The sequence below is a fragment of the Tiliqua scincoides genome, chromosome 14 (genome assembly GCF_035046505.1).
Source record: "Tiliqua scincoides isolate rTilSci1 chromosome 14, rTilSci1.hap2, whole genome shotgun sequence".
Taxonomy (NCBI): Eukaryota; Metazoa; Chordata; class Lepidosauria; order Squamata; family Scincidae; genus Tiliqua; species Tiliqua scincoides.
Genome location: NC_089834.1, coordinates 11,671,608 through 11,674,809, shown reverse-complemented (window position 1 = coordinate 11,674,809; position 3,202 = coordinate 11,671,608). Strand labels below are relative to the sequence as shown.

At 59.7% G+C, this 3,202-nt stretch overlaps 1 pseudogene; it reads left to right on the top strand.

Annotated features, from left to right (window-relative positions):
* The first annotated feature begins 2,275 nt into the window (after window positions 1-2,275).
* On the top strand, window positions 2,276-2,398 carry LOC136634900 (5S ribosomal RNA; annotated as a pseudogene).
* Window positions 2,399-3,202: the final 804 nt, after the last annotated feature.

The window sequence follows — 3,202 nt, the reverse complement described above, 5'->3', positions numbered from 1 at the left end:
TCCGGGAAGCTGGGCCAGGGCGGCTGCAGCTCGGATCTCGCATTCCCCCTCCCCCCCGCCGCCGCCTGGCCTGGTGGGGGCAGAGGCGAAGGGTCCCCCTCGAAAAGACCAGGCACTGGGGGCTCTTCGGAAGACGTGTCTTTTGCAAGCTGTCCTGCAGGCACACGCGATGATGCTCTTGGGCCCGGGGACGGCTGTCAAGGCACACGCTCTGCCCTGCAAGGCCCAGGCGTGTGGGGAATGGATTTGTACTCTGCATGTGTTCAGAAGCACTTTTCCCCTCAACACTGTTCAGAGAAGCAGCTCTTGCCTCGCTCAGGGAGGCAGAATTTGTTACATTCGTTGGCCGTGGTGGCATCTCGGTGCCCACAGGGGGCTGTGCTGAATGCCCTGGTGGGGAGCTGCCTGGAAGCACCTGCTTGGCCTCCGTGGGAGCAGAGGGCCAGCCTGCTGCAGCAGTGAGCCTCCGTGCCCAGGGCAGGTGCTGGGGGAAGGCAGCCCAGGAGGCATCCAGCACCCTCCCAGCTTGGCAGTTTCCCAGAGGCAACTGGCCACGACCTGCAGCAGCAAGAGGCTGGAACCCGTGGCTCCCACTGAGGTTCTAGGCTGTCCTGAGCTCTGGGGAAAACAGACCGGAAGGAGGGCCAGCAGAGGCGGCCCGTGTTTGTACCCCCTCCCCGGCTCCACACCGCTCCCTTGTAAGGCTTTTCGGTGGCAGGCTCTGAAGAGTTGCCCCAGTGCTGCCCTTCTGCTGCTCCTCACTGCCTCTGACCCACCTGATGCACCCCAAGCACCACCAAGGAGGCAGGGGGGCCAAGCGGACTTTTCATGGGGCCTTCAGTCAATTCCAGCCTGCCCCTTGGCTGGCCAAGACACACATCAGTGCTTAGCCTGAACACCAGGCCTCCGTGCCAGCAGCACTGGCCTTCAGCAGGTGCAAGTCCCTCTTCCTGACACAGGGCAGGCATACTTCAGGTGGAGGTTTCGGGTCAGGCTGGGGTGTGGCTTTGCACGCTGGCTGCTCCCCAGCGTGTCTCCTTTGGGAAACGAACCTTTGCAGGGGAGGGCAAAAATAGCGACGGGATCAGCTGTGCAGATGGCAGTGGAATGCCAGCCGCTTCTGCTGGGCGTCAGGGCACCTGGTCCCACAGAGGGCTCTGGAAGACAGCAGCCTGGGGAGCCTCACACAGACAGACAAGGGTCCGGCCTCTGCCCTGCCTGGCACTTGCACTTCTGAGTCTCCACAAGGGGGGGTGCTGCCTCCACAGGACCCCAGGAGGCAGCAGTGCTGGGCCCGGAGAGGTGCCAAGGTGCTGCCTGTCAGGCAGGGCATCCTCCCTACAGCCAGGAGTCTGGCTAGGAATTCCTCCAGCCTCCTTTAGGCCATCTGGAGAGGACAGACACCTTTTTGCCCCACTGCAGAGTAAGGAAGGGGTGAGAAGCACTGCTGGAGCCCCACTCCCAAGGCTTGTGGTGCTCGGGCACTGCGCCCAGTGGCCCTCGCAAAGGTGGCCCCATGGCCAAAGGAGGCGGTCTCCACCCCACCCGGCACTGCAGATCCCGAATGTCTGTCGAAGGCACCACCAACCGCTTTCCATTTAAATGCAAATTTTGACTTTTTCCCTCTGCGGCACAGGAGAATTTCTCACACTAGAATGAGGGTCAGGACAATAATTTATCCACAGGCCTGTTTCTACAATTACTGTTTGCACAAGAAAAGTGTTTATCCTTCCGCGGTCAGAGGAGGACTCCGCTGGAGGCCTCGGATGCTCACAGAGGACGCCCTGGAGAGGAGCCAACATGTCGGTTGCCTCAGAAGGCCCAGAGATGTCACCCAAGCAGAGGCTGGATCCCCAGGCCTGGGCTGGCTGCTGACGTTCCCCAGGCATGCCGAGGCCTGCCCGGGGCCCACTGCCAGGCAGCAAAACACTGACTACGCTGCAAAGTGAGGGCCGGCCCCTCCCACTGGCCCATCTCACAGGCTTCTCTCCAAACACCAGAAGGGAAGCCTGAAAGGATAACACATGCACTGTGGCAATGCTGTCATGGGACAAGGCGCATTTGTGGCACCCCTCCCTATTTTGACTCCTTCCATGCTTCTAGTCCTCAACATTTTGCCAATGTGTTTCCAGTGGGCTTCAGGTTTTCAAGGTGCATGATCTTGTCTGACCTCGGAAGCTAAGCAGAGTCAGGCCTGGTTAGTACTTGGATGGGAGACCGCCTGGGAATACCGGGTGCTGTAGGCTTATACCATAGTCTTTCCAGACTGAAGGTTGCCAACCATCTCCCTATACTGAACACTATCTCCCGATCTTGTCTGACCTCGGAAGCTAAGCAGGGTCAGGCCTGGTTAGTACTTGGATGGGAGACCACCTGGGAATACCGGGTGCTGTAGGCTTATACCATGATCTTGGAAGCTAAGCAGGGTCAGGCCTGGTTAGGACCTGGATGGGAGACCGCCTGGGAATACCGGGTGCTGTAGGCTTCTACCATGATCTCGGAAGCTAAGCAGGGTCAGGCCTGGTTAGTTCTTGGATGGGAGACCGCCTGGGAATACCGGGTGCTGTACGCTCACAAAGAAAGCCCGTGCCCATCAGGGCTTCAACCTGCCTTCCTGAGCATGTCAAGCTGCCAGACCTCCAGGACTGGCAACCTCCAGGAATCAGCAGCCATGTTCAGGGGTCCACTGGAAGCAGCCCTGGAGATTCCAACAGGGCCTCCAGGAATTCTCAACATGACATCATGTTGGGGGAAAGCTCTTCAGGAATTGCTTGCAGCAGTTTGAGTGGGCAGAATGTGTCCCAATCCCCCAAGTCAGGCCTGAATGCGAGCACCCCAAGACAACCCCAAGGGATACTGTGGACTCCAACTTCTCTCAACCCCACATGGGTCGGAGGCAGTGAGGAGCAGCAGAAGGGCAGCACTGGGGCAACTCTTCAGAGCCTGCCACCGAAAAGCCTTACAAGGGAGCGGTGTGGAGCCGGGGAGGGGGTACAAACACGGGCCGCCTCTGCTGGCCCTCCTTCCGGTCTGTTTTCCCCAGAGCTCAGGACAGCCTAGAACCTCAGTGGGAGCCACGGGTTCCAGCCTCTTGCTGCTGCAGGTCCTCCAGCCCACCACTCCCAGGACAGGACAGAGCCTTAGGGGTCTCTCTCTCTCCTCTCCACATCTGTTCCCACCCCCAGGCCAGAGCAAGAGGGAA